General features: G+C 36.4%; 1 protein-coding gene across 1 annotated transcript in view; it reads right to left on the reverse strand.

Moving 5' to 3' along the window:
- Positions 1 to 15516, reverse strand: part of HS2ST1 (heparan sulfate 2-O-sulfotransferase 1) — a 95625-nt gene that overhangs the window by 41569 nt on the left and 38540 nt on the right. The window lies entirely within an intron of this gene.

Genomic DNA, 15516 nt, shown 5'->3' on the forward strand with positions numbered 1-15516 from the left:
TATTACAATGAAAGAAGAGCAGAAGCCCTTGAGGTCTAACCAGGTGCACTGGAGGTAAAGAAATAGTTCTAGTTCCATAAAAAAAGCAGCAGTTTCAGAAGCTTTTAGAGGTTTTTTGATAGCTTTTAATAGACCTGAATGAAAACAGCAAACAGTGAGAGGAATGAGTCCCATCTCTCAGCCATCAGTATTATGCAATCATTTGCCTCAGTCTTTTTTCTGTAGTTGTTTTGTTCAAGAATGAGCACAAATGCCTGTTTAAAAAGCCTCGGGAATTTGAGGGGGAATGGGCATTTGGCTTTCTCTAAAGAGAAGAATGACGGAGGAACACAATCTTTTTATACGTAAGGTAGATAAGACAACATTAGGTCTTGTCTTAATGGATTTTGTTTCAGTAACTTCCAACTTACCAAGAGGTAATATAAGATGACATACAAAAAGCTTGTGGGCAGGCTGAAAACACTGGGGACATCACTTTAGCCCCCGTTGAACACTCTCTCCATCACAAATTTCTATTCTACAGAATGTACCTATTTCTATAAATATAATCAAGCTATTCCTTTGCTTATATATTAGAGACTGAAATAAAGAAACAAGTATACAAAGCCACTCTTCTCTTCAGAGAGAGTGCACTAGTATTCAGCAATACATCAAAGTGAAATAGTGGAACCAGAGAATCCTTCAGTACTCTTGGTATTTGTGCTGGCAGACCAAAGTAAACAAATTTTTGGAATGCAGATCCTCAGACTGAAAGGGAACAATATATCATCCAGCTCCTTTCTCCTCAAAGCTGTGTCAGTGGAAAGGCAGAACATTTACTTCTTTATAGGACTTTGGAAACCTGTAAATCACTTTACTTGCTTTGGCTTCCTGTATCCTACTATTAAAAGAAATAAAGCAAATATCAGTCCCAAACTGATGAAAGTGAAATATGAAGTCACCTAGGGAAAACAAACAAACAAACAAACATGACAGTTAAGTCAGGTTTTGCAACTTGGGCCTTCTATTTTTTCCAACATTTGAGTACCATAGCTTCCCCCCGCCCCAAAATCAATTACTGCAGTCCCTCAAAAAACAAAACAAAAAAACCCTCCCTCCACAGCCAACATCAAAAACTGCTCGCTAGTGCACCATTATGCCAAATATTTTGTAATACAGTCCACAGCTGTGTTTTTTCAGCTACCATGGCCCTATGTGTCTTTTATTCACAGCTGTTAGTGTCTTCTCAAAGACATCTTGCCACTCTTTGCTTAAGCATCCAGTCTCTACCTCCTCAGCTTCCAGGGTCACATCTAGTACTCCATAAACTCTCTCCTGCTTCTTATTCGGTACACTGAAGCTCCGAGCCTGTGTCCAAGTCGCTGTTGCCTAGTTTCCATTTACACTTAAAGCAACAGGAATGAAGAAGCTAAACACTTCTGCCTGGACAACAGTTTCAACACTATTCTTATCTAAAAAACCCCACACTTTATCTATTGCTGTCAAAGGTGTCTGCATTTTAAGATAATGGCTGTTGCAAAATAGTTCCCCCAGGACAAAGACATCTACAGAAAATATACAGAAATTAAGCTTTCTTGCTCATTAGGAGAACAGTTTTGCTATACTTCACGTTTGATAGATTCTAGCTAGCCTGTATTTGCTACCTCAATTTTAATTTTTAAACATTTCATTCGATATTTACTTTAGATAACACATTTGCTATCTTGAAAGATCTCAATGCTTCTTCAGAGTGAAGATGAACAGCAGACAAACAGAAGTCTCTCTGAAATACTATTTCTAAAGCTCTCTCTTTTATATCTCAAAAATCTGCATAATCACTACACTGCAACAAGAGGAACTATTTGTTTTTTTCAGTTGTATTTGTTTTCTGCTCTACAGTTTGCTATGCTATGTTGTCGGGGATTTATCTCCCAATACAAATTAGCCATTTGCATTTTTATGCCTATATTTTACTAAAAACAAACAAACAAAAAAGTAAAAGAATGCCAGAGTCTTGCACTATTATACAGCATGTAATATTGATACAGTGAGCTAATAGCTAACATCTAAACTAGATGTTTGAACATGATGCTTCAGTTTTCTATTCAACTATTTCATAAAATGAAACTAACCCTTGATAGAGGGGAACAAAAAAAATACAAAAATATCACCTTAAAAGAATTTTTCAAGTTCCAGACATGCAGTGTTCAGCTGCTTGTACTGGTGGCCTGCAGTTATGCAGTACAGACACAGCACATTTCTGCAAATCAGACTTAGGCTAAGCTGTCAATTTCTCCCTCCTTGAAGCGCAGAGACCCGGTGGAATATCTAATGACACCAAAATCAGAACTTGTTCTGACAGTGGAAAAAATTTTTCCAGCAAAAAAAATAATGCTCATGTATATTAGAAAGAATGAGCTAGAGACACTAGACCTCCATTTTCAAAGTGAGAATGCTCCATCGCTCTTCTTTCCTTCACAAGAGTCCATTGTCAATAGCCATTTTTTAAAGAAGCTATTACGTATCAGCTTGAAAGTACTATGGGTTTACTCTTCCCAGCCCTGAGGGTGAATTCTACTGAATTTAAAGACTATTCAGACCCTTCCAAGGTTCACAGCAGTGAACTAAAAATTCATTTCCTTTCAGAAGGAAGTTGGGATATCAAAATATTGCAGATTTTCCTTAAGACAAAACCATTATACAACTTTAACTGTTTCATACAGTTTTGTAAAACAGTCAAATTCTCTATAAAAACAAAAACAGTAATACAGCCTTTACAAGGCTGGTCACTAAACTTGTGCTTTACTACCAGAGTGTCTGTCTGTAGTAAAGGTGATGGCAGGAGTTATGTGCTTTTGTTTGATTTTTTTGTTTTTTTCCTAAAATTCCAGATGTTGAGGTAGTATCTGCCAACTCCTTTAGCCCCTAAGCTTCTGCAGAGGAAAGCTCAGACAGATTTGGCAGAGGCTGAGAAATTCCCGCTCCGCAGCAAGGAAGAAGAATGGCCTATGGGTCTGCTCCTCCTCAGCCTTGCGTCACATCTTAGCCCCTTGCCACAAATCCATCTCTATCGGTGGATTAAGCCAGTATGGTAAACCATAAACAAGGGATATAATGTTCACTGAAGAGACAGGGCAGAGAGCTGAGGAAAACTGTGGAGACATGCACTTTTTTAAACAGCCACAGCAAAATACAGCAAAAATCATAAGAGCATTACGATTTTTGCTATATCTGGGTAGCAACGTTTTGAGGGGGAGAAGAGGTTCTGAGAAAAAGACGTTTTGTCAACAGTGTCTGGCTCCAGAAATGTCATAGCACTTTGGACTAAGAAAGCTTGGGATGAGCTTGAGGTTGAGCACAAAAACCAAATCAATATTTGGTTTTGAATAAAGACAACCCACACAACATTTGAAGTTTTCTCAGTTAAATCTGTGGGCTCTAAATCAAGCAATTCACAAGAATAAAGCTGCCATGTATGGATGAATAAAATCAAGAGAAAGCAAACTGTTGTGCTACTAACCTGTGTTCAGTCCTTTTTTTCCTGCTGTTGGCCTATACCTGTTCACACAGATATGCTAAATTTCCAAAAGAAAATACCTTGTGTAAGCTTACCACAGAGTAAATGGTGCAGCCTAGGGCTCTGTTTTAACAGCGACAATGTATGATTTACCTCAGTGAGAAGTTAATAGAAACCAGCGGCTTCCACCTGTGAGAACGGAGATCATGGACAGAGTGGCTTCATGCTGGGATCTTTATGACAAATAAAAGCTGGGGGGGAGCTGAACTGCTACATCAGACGCTACCTGATTCTGTTCATGGTAGGACTGAACTGAAACGTCAGAGCAGGCACAAAAGAAACAGTCTGGGTACAATTATTGCTAACAGACGACGTATTCCACTTCTGCAGAAGAACCTCTTCGACACAGCTTTGCCCAGGTGCTTACACAATCCTCAGTGCCAGCGCACTCGAGCGCCTCAGTTTTTCAAACAAACGAGTGTACCTAAGGAAGCAAAGTACTCTACCTTTTCTAAGTCTCACCTATCACTGTCCCTTTTTTCCCCTCTCTTCCACATTTTTCACCTTTCCATCCTACTACTTTTCTGTGCATTGCAGCATTATCTTTTGGTCAAAAGAGTGCATCCTCACTTTAGGAACCAATACTTATTTCTCTTACCTCACCTGGCGGAAGCTCCTTTTCCCCCCTAAATCTGGGAAAGCGTGGATTTTTTTTTTTCCATTTGTCACTTAAAGCAGTGAAATGCATGAAGATCTTGGAAAAGGGCACAAAAATATAATTAGGTGTCAAAAAAAAAGCCCCTTAATTATTACTTAATCAAATTACTTAATCAAAACAGCCTACAACTGCCTTTTTTCTTTTTTAATTGAAATGTCACAAATTATTTTCTTGTGCTTCCTTTCATCACTTTGTATGCAAAACACTTAGCAGGAATAAAAAATTTTTTAAAAAAAGCAAATAAAAAAGCAAACAAATGAGAACTGACAATAGAACAGGCCAAAAATAGCTACTTCTAACTCTATTTCTATTTTTCTGTTTCTCTAAATTCTAAATGGGTTAGATTTTCACTTTAGAAATGAAAAAATGTGTCTTTTAGGCTCTGAGACAAAATTTTTTTGCAGATGTTTTTTAGCACTTGTTATTCTCCAGTTTCAACGATGAAGTGGCACCAAACTAACAAAAAAGAATTATCACTCCATGAATAGCTAAAAATGGAAAATGATCATCCAGTTTTAAAATGCTGAGAAAGATTAGAGAAAGTTTAGGTAATAATTATGTCTAGAGAGCAAGCAATGGCAATGAGTTATAAAATATAAGCCTATAAAACATCTTAAAAGAATATTTAATATAGAGCTTTGAGCAGAGGTACTTAATATTGTCAGTTTTCACGGTAACAGTAACTTGTAGTTTGAACTAGTTAAGTTTGTGTTAGATGCATGCACACACTAAAAATTAAAGTCCTGCCCTTTCCCTAATGCTAAGAACAAGTGCTTGATTAACATTATGTAAATGTATTCCTATTTTGATCATGACCAAGCAGAAAATGTTCATTAAGATGCAAACACAACGCACTGAGAAAGTGTCAGTCCACTTCTTTTGCAAATTATTCATTAGCAGTCAGACACTACATTAATGCAATTAAATTTCTATGGTAATAAATACACAGAGATCTGAAACTTCATGCAGGATGAAACAAGAACACCAGCATTTTAAGACCAACTTTAATATACGGCTACATAAAGTTTCATGACTGGCAGTGGTTTGATTTACATTTTGTGAAACAGCATATTAGATAGCTATAACTTTTTGGCTTTTCCCCAGGAGTGCTATTAATTTAAACTAAAAGTTTGTAAAACACAAATCTGATAAAAACTGCTGCATATTTTCATGATGTTATACAATAAAACTACAACTGCTACAGTTAAACAGCTTATTTTAGTCTGAAGTCTACACTGCACTGGAAAATAAAAACCAATGCCCAAACTTAACAAATAAACTTAAAGGGATTAAGTAGACAACGTTCTTTTTCCTAGTTTTACACATACATTAGAACAAGAGAAGAAATACCTGTCACAGAACAGGTATTTCAGGGTCACATGAAAAATAAGTTTCCAGTTTGAAGTTTTTGCTGTTGAAATCTTTATAGGAGCGTTCACAGCAGCCATTTATGGCATGTGAAGCTACCATATGCTTAGAGAAGCGGCTCCACAAAGATGGCACCAAGTGTCTTATACTTGTTTCGGCTTTGCGTTCACTCAATGTAATGAGCTGCCCCCTCCCTCAGCTGCTGCCACTGCAAACCAAACTCAACCAAACTCACTTTTCCCAATTAGACTTAAGAAACAGTTTATTAAAAAGCTGTAAAATAACCATGCTCATAGTTCCCCTGTTGTGCTGATTTTCAAATACACTGCAAAAAGAGCTTCTCATTTCTCCAGGAAAGTGAGCCCATATTCTGACACAGGGTAAGTTTGTTGATTAAAAATTAACTTTTTAAACATCAGTCAGCTTCAAAACAGCTTATACATGGCAGTTATTCATCTGCATCTGACCATCTCTAAGGCTCTGTTTTCAGAGGGAAAAGATCAATCATATTGTTTTGACATTACACAAACATGTTTTTATACATGTTCCAGTTTCTGCAAACTCCTATATCTAGTTTCACAGTTCATTCTAAAAGTTTCAAATACATATTAACTGAAGAACTTGAAGGAAAGTTTGCTTCAAAAAAAAAATTAATAGTTAAACCTCCCAAAATTTGATATCAAGAGCTCTCACAGCCATCTTCCAATAATCCCAGGCATGGAGAACTGGAAGCAGCACCAGGAGGCTCTCCTTGGAGGATCCGAGTGTATGTTCCCCTCATTATAAAATGATTAACTCGTTATTATAAAATATTAACTCATTATAAAACTAGAAGACCAACTTAGTTTGACCTGACTAAATTACCCTTAAGAGTTCCCCAAATTTATTCCAGTTTGTGCTATACTTTATTTTCAGAGAAAAAAAACAAATCTTGATTAAAAAGTTGCTACCGAATCAGAAATCAATCCCAGAGTAAGTCATTCAGATGAAGATTTTTACAACTCTGTTTTTAATAGGAGTGTTTGATATTCTTTTGGGTTGCTGTAGAACAAAAAGCATGTTAATGAGGCTTCAAAATATTTATAGTCATATTGGGGCTATTACTCTTACTTTCTGCATCACCATTGACAGTTCTACCAATTATACCTCATATATACTATTAATAACACTAGAGACTTGATGCTGTGCTACTTTAGGTTACTCTTCTTTGCACCTTCCCTCACAGGTTTCAGAAGCCTGGGAGGGTAGGGAGAGGGAATGCACATTGGAAGAATTTTACTCCTTGCAAAATTAATTCCCATCTGAGTGTCTGATAGCTCACACTGATTGATTGCCCAGCTCTGTTCCTAAAAATGCCTCTCCAAATCTACAGTGATTTTTTCCTTTGGAATACCTCAAAGGGCAGGAATGTGTAATGGAGCTGCTCCTTCCTCCCTGGAACCTGCTCCAGTTTCTTCTCTTTCATCTCTGGGGAGAGGAAACAACCCAGCGCAGTATAATTACTAAATTTAGAAGTGAGTACAACTACTTACTAAATGAATATTGGCCTCATTGCTTATATTTCTAGCAAGCAGAGTGTTTTTAAATGTTGAACAGGGACTGTGTCATAGAAGTCGTGAGAAAGAATAACACAACTGATGCCAAGAAAACTGCACTGCATTGGTGCGTGCCCTATAGTTATTTGCTTCCTAGCTGGTAAACTCCCAAAATGAAGGATTTTCATATAAACAATTTTTAAAAGTAGAGAGGGAAAGAAGGAAATATATCTAAAAAAGAACCTAACCAGTATACGGTGCTCCTTCACTTGACCAACACACATAGAAGGTTACAGTGCAGGCTGGCACTCTCCTCCACCTTTGTCATTTCTGTAAGGACCGAGTTGGCCGCATCTGCCATAAAATCTGCATGCCTCCAGAATTTATGGATTTAATCTGTCAAGACTCCTTTGAGATAGAGAGTGGTTTATTTCCATTCTATAAACACAGAAGTGAAGCACAGAGAAAGAAGTCATTTGCACTCACACACACACAGAGAATTTTAAGTTAAATTGCACAAGTCCTGGGCTCAGACCTTAATCACAGTATCACTTTGCCTTGTCATATTTTTCCACAGCACTGACTCATAAGAATCAGTTTGATCTACTAGACAGATAACAGTACTGCAAAGAAAAAGCAAAACTCAAAAACATCAAATTTGCCCAAATGCTCAAGTAGAGCCCAAACAAAGGAAGTAAAACCACAAAAAATATGGTACATAATTCACTATGAAAATATTTATGCCTTGTTCAAAAGATGTACATTTTCCAAAACAAAATCCTGAAATTCTGAATCACTGGTTACCATGTTTACTGTCACTGCTTTCTGTGTGTTAACACAGCCCCCCCCATAAAAGGGGCCAACATAATGATAGTCTTTAAAAACTACTGCAATGGAAGTGTTCAAAACACAGCCCCATTCCTAACCTGCTAACTAATAACATATACCCAATCCTTACTCACGGCTACATTTACCAACTTGCAAACTTGTCTGTGAATGATAACTATGTTTCTAACAAATCAACCACCATGATACTAAAAATGTGCTCAACTGGCCTATAAGTTAACTGTTTAGAAGTTTTAATATTGCTTAAGTTTTTGCTTCTATTATATAAAACAGAAATCTGATTTTTGACAGCATTATACAGTATATAAATAATATATTTAATACAATATATACTTTTGTATGTACTTCATATATTATATATAAAATTATATAACTTCACTTCTAAGACTTTTCAACATTTTGGAAACCTCAGCTTTTCAGCTATGGTCAGCTAACCATAAGATTTGCATGCTGCAGAAGAATGCACATTTGATGTACACTTATACCACACTGGTTCCTGCCTCTCCTTCAGTTAGTAGGTTCTCCACTACTGCAGGCTTAATATACAGATTAAAACCCAATACTCAGCAGCAAAAACTTGCTCCTGAAAGTACTCAAATCCTAGGCTTCTACCTGTTGGTAGAGTCTTCATAATCAGTCAGTCTTCCTTTGTGCCAGATAACACAGTAATTTTCTTCCTTGGCCTATTAAGACCAGAATACAGCACTTCCACGTTTCCTCAGACTACTGATGCGCAAGAGCAGCTGATATTTCAAGGAGGCCCTCTTCAAACCCCACTCAAGTTAATTTCTCAGGAGAACAACTTCAGCTGCATAACAGAATCCACATTTTATTTTCTACTTCTTTCCCAGAATGTTTTCTCAAATAGCTATAATCGGGCTTATTCTGCCACTGTATCCACACCCTTTTTTGCTACTAATCCAGTTCTCCAGTATATGCAGAATTACCTGTTTGGGTACATGACACCGGAGTAGCTAGTTTAAAAGGACATATGGGCTACTGTCCTAGGATTGAAAGCTCGCGTTCTGCAGACAATCAAGACAGCAATGAAGATGAGACTCAGTGAAGACTATCCAACTATGTTACTGCAAGAAGTGCAGTATCTTATCAAAAAGAGTTAAGTCACTGTTGTCCTTTGAGGATGACAATAGATAATACACAACTGTCAGAAATAAAAAAAAGAAACCCATCATCAAAAGTTTACCTTTCCCTATGCATTTCTCTGGTGCAGTTCTTACTAGACCAAATGATATACTGGGGTGGGGTGGGTGGGTAAGCATTCAGTCCCTGAAGTGTCCTGTCATCAGGTCTGACAAGAAGTGGCACTATCCAAACTAATTACAGTTTTGGAGAATTGTGCTTAAACATAACCACTGTATACTAATTAGGCCACTTGAGAGGAAAAAGGATAGCTGTCTTCCGAAGCGATTAGAGCATGGGGACAAGTTGCTGGCACCTGTAGAAAGAGTCACATGGTGTTGCCTGTTAGAGTGAAGGGTTATCAGGAAAAAAAAATTAATAGGCAATAAAATCAGTGTCTAAGTACATGAATTTTGGTATTCAAATGAACTTTAAATTTTAGTTATCACACTTACCTTACTTAGACATTTTGTAGTTTTCCCTGAGAATGAAGCCCAGCATACCAGTGATGCAGTACTACTTTGCAACTGGACGTTTTTTCATCAATTATCTGAGAACTCATCCCAATATTTTAATTCTACCAACATGGTTTCCATGTGGAAAAACAGAATATTGGCTAAAATAAGATACACAGCTGTGACTGCACATGCATAAAATTCATGTACTTTGACATACTTTTCCTAGGTGCAGTACTTACGCTGATTCTTGAGACCTGCAAATTTTACAGTTATTACTCCAGCAAGGTCTGGTTCCATGGGACGTTTATTGGTCTGTAACAGTGACGATTTAGCAGTTGTCAAGCTCTTTGAAAGTGAGGTGAGGGAAGTTCTGAGAAGATCCATTCAGGATACAATTTTTCATTCCCCAAGACAAGTGGAAATTGTTTAATGATTTTTTGTCACATGCTACCTAGTCAAGAATCTCTTCAATCAGGAATGCATGCTTGGAAGAAGGGCATCTTTCTGTTTGGTAGTGAATTTGTACACAGTATTATTTAGCTTGTTCAAACAGCTGACTATTTCCCTAAAAGAAGTCTTTGTCAAGTGAAAGTCATACTGAAACTGCACGGGAGAATGTCAGGAGCTTCAGTCTCAAAAATAGATGCAGTGGTCCATAGGAGGCTATATTCCACAGCTGTTTTTGTAGAGGTAAGTTTGCCAGCTTTTGTAAGTGTCCCACTTGTGAGATGAAGCTCATTGCCGCTTTGTTTATCCACTTTGATACTCAGTGCTGCAATTGATCTTGAAAGACTTAAAGAAATCACTTTTTTGTGCTCCTGGAGATGAAAACAATTCTTTATAGCTTGCACTTTCTATGGTCAATATTATTATCTGTCCATTCTATCACATACACATTGCAATTTTTTTTTCCTGGAGGCATCGGGCAAACTCATTCTCTAAATACTAACTAGTATACTCATTTAAAAAAATGACATACCATCGTATGTTTGTCTTTCACAGAATAAAAAAAATTTTGAGTTAATAGCTTTAATGAAAAATTTGAAACACCTCTAATACTGATCAGTTTATCATATGAATCACCAGGTTTCATTTGCTGTTTGGAATAAGAAACCATTAATCCATAATGTAGTCTGTCCAATGAATTATACATGGAAAGATACCATTAGCTAATCAGAGTTTTAGTAAACGATACCATAAAAGTTTACGGTTGTAGAAACACATGTTCTCTCTCAAACTATGTACTTTATCATTCTAGATACTCCAAAATCCAGTGGCATAACTCATAGCCACAGGCCCCTTGTTCATGGATTACTCTTCACTTACACTTACTCACTCTAACACTTCAATGCCTAAAGAGCTGGATAGCTTTTATTGCGGTGTAGAACAATCACTGCTCTAAGAACGTGATGTTCTAAATCACTTTTTGAAACTATAATGCCCCAAAATGCTTTTTACTAATATCCTAATATTTAGAGGAGTGTAGAAATCTGCAACAATTGTAAACCAACTTGATAAAATGTAAAAATTAAGGATATATTGTATTTTTATTTTTCCTGAAAGCTTTCCCTATTTTCCTTTTTTGCTGCACTCCTGATTAGACACATTTACAGGTAGTAATCAATAGTCCCAGAGCAGGCCCAATCAATGAGATCAAGAACTATAATTTATCTAATTGAGAATTACTTTCTATACCTGTCAGTCTAAACCAGCTAAAACCTACTAATCATTTGACCATGCACATAATTACTGATTTGTTGTTTAAAACAAGTACAACCTTGCTGTAATGGATGCCATCAATCAGCAGGCGGCCTATCTCTGTCTACGCAAATCAAGCCCAGTTGACTTCTAAATACTATGTATACATTATTTACATTAAAGTCCTTTTATTAAGGATTTGCTATGTATTTATAATGTGCTACAACAACAAACCAGCACAACTAATATAGTTGCATATATCACTACAAACTACTGATTTTTTCTGGCAGCAAAAAGGAGCTGAGCTAGTAATGTCAATGTAAAAAATCATGCCTTAATTCATCACTATTCTCAAGAGAATATATTGTTACGACTGGTTTGCTGTATATTTTAAGGTAACAGGAAACAGAACAGAACTCCAAGGAAAACAGCAAGCATTTACTGTAGCCCTATCGATGCACTAGAGAGCCTGTCAATGCAGTCTGGCATTTCATTAAAATTTATAGTAAAACAAGAGGTCTCCTTTCTCATCTCAACACTCTGCAAGAAAGATTGCAACATAATTTAGCTTTGTAATTCAAAACTCTCTTAAGAATTTAGTGTTACTAGGTACCAAATATGATGTGAATGCTCTTATTCATCTCTTCTTCCCTCACAGGAATGGAAAAAAAGCTAAGTATTCTTATTTGCACTACATAACACATTTTTAAAGGAACCTAAGTTTTTTTTAAAAAAAAACTCTTAAAAACTGTAAGTTTTTAAAAACTCCTTTCCTGGGCAAATCAATTGCAGAAGTGTCAGCAGAGAGAGCTGGCAACTCTGTCTCAAATGGAAAGGAATTCTAGATTTTATATAAGTCACAGGACGGGGGGGGGAGAAGCAAGTTGCTGTAGGAGATCAGGCTAACAGGCGACTCATCTATTAGCAGCAAATGTAAGTTTCCAGAACATGTGTCATAAATATCTTCAAACCCAAGCGTTTAGTCCCCGCCAAAGATTTCACAAGCGTCAGTACCTTCACCACAGAATTTGCAATTGTTGCAGTACATTAAAATATGACCTTCTGTTTTGGTTCTTAATTTCCTTTTCTTAGATGTCCAAAGAAAAGGAATGAAACAAATTTAAGAACAGGTTTTTTTTTAAAGGACATTCATGTAAAATTGCATTTCTTTGTAAAAATTCTGAATCCACAATTGTAGCAGCTAGCAGATAATTTTATGATACCTGATGGATTTTAAGAAGTTTTTCTCAGCTTCATTTTGTGCGTTTGAAAGCTCTTTGCATCCTAGCAGTGCCACTCCATTGATGGGCCCTTACAACTGTGTCTTTTAGAGACTCGTGCATGGACGTAACTCACGCAGTACTTGAAGTAACTAGCACATACGTTTTCATCAAGGCTCTGAAAAAGTTTGCTTATTATTAAACATCAAAGCAAAAATGAAGATTGAAAGGTAGAAGGTCAAGATAAAGTTTGACAGGTTACTTCTTGGTTTGCTCAAAGAACAGAATAGATTCAAATGTTTGTTCCAGTATTACTAGAAGAATTGAACTTCTCAAAAATGACTGAATTTTAATAGGTCAACACAATAAAATAGGCTAGATATCAATAATTAAAGTAACAATATTGACAGTGTTCTGAAATCACTGGAAATGTTATGAAAGCCTCATCTGCCTTCATACATGTAAAAATGCCAGTGTCTTGTACGTATGTATTTTAACACAACAGACTTCACTAAGAAAAATGCTCTTACATGTCTGCGTTTTGAAGAAAGATTTTCACCAGACCAGTCAAAAAAAAAAAAAAAAGTATTTGTGCTAAGTCTTCTCCACAAAGGAATTATTTTTTAATACAGACAGTTGCTTATTCATAAGAGCTGCTATAGGCAAATCGTACTGAAATAATGCAAGTTTACTCTGTCATACACCATTTGCATAACTTTTTATAAACTTTGCATTTTGCTTTCCTGTTCACCATCTCAATAAAATGGTACCTACGGGCATAAATCAGTATACATAACTTAGTTGTTTTTCTCTTTCTTATTTTCTTTTTTCTTTTTTTTTTTTTTTGAAAGAGAACTTAAATGATTTCTTCTAAAAGCTGTATTTGTTCCCCAAACAGTGAAAAATCTGCAGTAGATATGTGAGAGATGTTCTTTATGTTAAAAAGTGTGCTGAGGGGGAGGTTTTTTTCAGAGTATTTTCTCTGGACACCCAGCCTCAACAGCAGGGGAAAAAGTGTTCTCCCCTATATCGAGCTAATGTGACAGCAAATGCAACGTGCCTGTAGTCCAGCTAGACTACAGCTAGTACGCCCAAGTACATCAACTACCCGTACTGCAGCCTGAGCGACTGCAACTTATCCCTGCCAGCTAACACATTAAAGCTATAGCTTTCCTTCTGCATTCTATAATTGGTGTTTGGTTTCGTTCAGATAGCCGAAATATTAAACATATGCACTTTTCCTCATACCTCCTATTTCCAACATCTGAAGCACAGACTTCATCTCAAAGGCTCTTTTGTATTAAGCAAATTTAAACGAGCTACTACAAATGAAAAAAACATTTCTGCTCACCAGGACAGAAGCTACCATATGTCATGTACTCCTGAGGCCTGCACTTTGCCTAAAAAGAAGAGGCTTCCACATTTGTCACTTTACCTGTCTTTCTCTGCCACCCAGCCCATAGTCTAAACCAGAGAAAGAGCCATTCTACTTGACAAACTGATTTCTTAGTCTCCGAAAGGCAAATGAAATGTATTGGTTGTTCAACAGAGCTCAATTTGTTTAATTCAAAGTGAAAAATTTGATGTGAGCCTTGTAGTAACATCCCTCCTTGAAAATGGGTGGTTGCATTTCAGCACAGCATTAGTATACACTGTGTCATCTTATTTCAGACTTTTTGATTTTTTAGTACTTTCATCACATCACTCGTAAAGGAAAATCCTTTTTAATTTAACATGCAGTTGAGCTTTGCAAAGTGAGTGTGTAAAAACAAATATTTAAGTGTTTACTTTGATCTCAATGGTTTTCATATCAACTTGCTCAATTTATAACTGAAATATGTCTTGTTCTCACACCTATCCCAAAAAGTAATCTAAAAACTGGGGGTGGGGGGAAGAAATCAAATCGAAACAAGGATCTATTCTCACACTCCACCTCTTGATACTAAAAATGCCTCAAGCAAAGTACTAGCTGCTGTCACACGAGCATAACTCCATCACCTCAAAATGATGCTTGCAGTTAGTTTTAGAGAACTCTAGCAAAGCCCAAAGGGTAAATTTGTCTAGGAGATACCAAGACAGAGGAAAATGTATAGTACTTATTTTCTTTTTTCAAGGCAAGTAAAATATTTCTTAGAGCTCCTAACTGGTATGCTAAGTAGCTCAGAGGCCTCAAAGGAATAATCTGTACAGATTGTTTAAAGATTATTTTGTTTTAATCATCTGATTTTAGTGAACTCTTTTCCTGAGTGCATGAAAAATATGTTCTCATCTAAAAAGAAAAAAAAATTTTTAAGAAATCTTGAGTCAGTCTTAAACCTTTCTACTACCATAAATGAAATCTTACCAAATGAACCAACTCCATGGATGTTATTTTACATTTATAGCCCTAACTTAAGGGTAATGCATGTAAAGTAATTTTTGATAAATTGTTTGCTATTTTCAGTGAAAAACATGTTAATTTACAGTAGCAAAGCAGGTTCCCAATGTGAAAGGTAACAACAGTTTAACCAAGAAGAGAAAGAAATGGAGGATAGAAAAAATATCAAAAAGCAGAAGTGAAGAATAGTGAGCACAATGCAACAATCTTTTACAACAGTCAACAGGTGAGCCCAGGTTTCAAGAGGTCAAGGAATTACGCCAGCTCAACATCATAACATGCTATGCTAAAAGCATGAGCTGTGAGAAAGTTTTTATTCCCACGTTCTTTCCAGAGCAAAAATGGTCCACATCTCTAATACACCATGAAGCAGCTTTATTTTTCACTGTCCGTTACAGGGACAGTATATTCATGTGATATTAAAAATGATCTTCAGTTATGTGATATCTAAAAGGAAATGCAAAGTCAAAAAGCAAGAAATTCAGCAGGCTTCCTGGGAGGGAGTAAGTGTTTTGACATAAAGGACTTTCCCATTACTAATGTATTAAAGGTGAAGATATATTAAAAAAAAAAAATTGTCTTATAAACGCAACTACACTACATACGTCTGGCTATTTTCAGAATTTTTGTATCTTTATTCTTAAAACCAAACCTTGAGGG

This window comes from Apteryx mantelli, chromosome 8 (assembly GCF_036417845.1).
Source record: "Apteryx mantelli isolate bAptMan1 chromosome 8, bAptMan1.hap1, whole genome shotgun sequence".
In the NCBI taxonomy this organism is placed as follows: domain Eukaryota; kingdom Metazoa; phylum Chordata; class Aves; order Apterygiformes; family Apterygidae; genus Apteryx; species Apteryx mantelli.